The sequence below is a fragment of the Lactuca serriola genome, chromosome 3 (assembly GCF_051521515.1).
Source record: "Lactuca serriola cultivar US96UC23 chromosome 3, Lser_US96UC23_V15, whole genome shotgun sequence".
Classification (NCBI taxonomy): domain Eukaryota; kingdom Viridiplantae; phylum Streptophyta; class Magnoliopsida; order Asterales; family Asteraceae; genus Lactuca; species Lactuca serriola.
The window spans coordinates 164,315,810-164,317,480 of NC_136410.1; positions in this window are offsets into that span (position 1 = coordinate 164,315,810).

Consider the following 1,671-nt stretch of genomic DNA (forward strand, 5'->3'; position numbering starts at 1 on the left):
CCTACTGGTGGGCAGGCATTGTGGCCGTAGACCCACCACTACTGGAAGGTAACTCACCTTGTAGTAGCTGTTGATCTGCGTGGGAACTGTCTGTCTGCTGTTGCTGCTCCGGAAATCCTCCGGCTGTAATTTCCCACAAATTACTCAATCAAACACTGCTAACTTCCCTTGGGGTAAAATGACCATTTTACCCCTAACCAAGTCAAAGTCAAAGTCAACTACCTGACTCACCGAGTTGGGTCGCCAACTCGCCGAGTCCCTATCCTTCCCATTTGTACTCATACCCGACTCTAATCATCGAGTTAGGCGATGACTCGACGAGTTATCCTTCTAAACTGTTGACCAATGATCCTTCATCCAACTCGTCGAGTTGTATGAACAACTCGTCGAGTTTGTCTTCATCCGAAGAGCACTCTAGCCTGTAACTCGTCGAGTTGTATGAACAACTCGTCGAGTATGTTCTTGAGGTAAGAAGATTGCCTTGGACTCGCCGAGTCAAGGCATTGACTCGCCGAGTCCCTCCACAGATGAGTCTGGCTTCCGACTCACTGATTCCACCCATGACTCACAACTCCACTCAGCAAACACGAAAAAGGAGAAAAATATGGGACTCGTGACTCGACTCGTCGAGTTATTCACATGCAATTACTATATACTTGATTTTGCTTGAATCAGCTCATACCATACATAGATCTGAGTTCTTAGGGTAGGTTTTACACGTAAAGTTTCCAACTTTATGTGTATACATGCATAGAATGGGGATTTAAGGCCAAATAAGGGCTAAAATGGTAGATCTAGAACATTTAAGCAATATGCTTCCATAAAGGCCCTGAATCCGAGCTTCTGGAGCCCAAACATGCCTAGATCTAGAGGTTACACAACTCATTACAAACCCTAATCCATAATCAAGCTTGGAAATGGTTCAAGAAGGACTTTAATGGTGCTCTAAGGGACCTTAAGCATAAAAACATAAGGGAATGAGTTATACCTCAATGAATCACTGAAATACCACCAATATATTCGGCCTCCTTCTTCTCCTCTTGATCTACTCTTCTTCTTCTCTCAAAATCTTCAAGAAATCACACCAAAAAACTTCAATCTCACAAGAAAAAGGGGTTAGGACGATATAGGAAGCTCTGAGGGTGAAAGAGTCGGGCTTGGGGCGCATAAGGTTGGTTTAAATAGGGTTCAAACCCTTGAAATTACGGTTTCATCCAGACAGCAGGGACTCGCCAAGTCCAGAATGTGGACTCCCCGAGTCACCAACTTAAACGTGATCAATGTCCTGACACAACTCGGCAAGTCGGGCCTACAACTCGCCGAGTCCAAGGCTAAAAATTTAAATCACTTAGATAGATTATACATACCAGGAACCAGGTGCTACAAATCTCCCCCACTTATTTTAAACTTCGTCCTCGAAGTCTGCTGCTCGGTCCTGAAACAGCTCGGGGTAATGTTCCATCATTTCTTCCACCGGCTCCCAAGTCCACTTAGAACCCTTCCGGTGCTGCCATTGCACCTTCACCAATTCCACCCTCTTGTTCCTCAGATCCTTCGACTTCCGGTCAAGGATTGCAACTGGGCGCTCAATGTAATTCAGGCTGTCATCAACTTGGATATCTCCTAACAACACCACCGCTGAGTCATCCACTAGGCACTTCCGCAACTGGG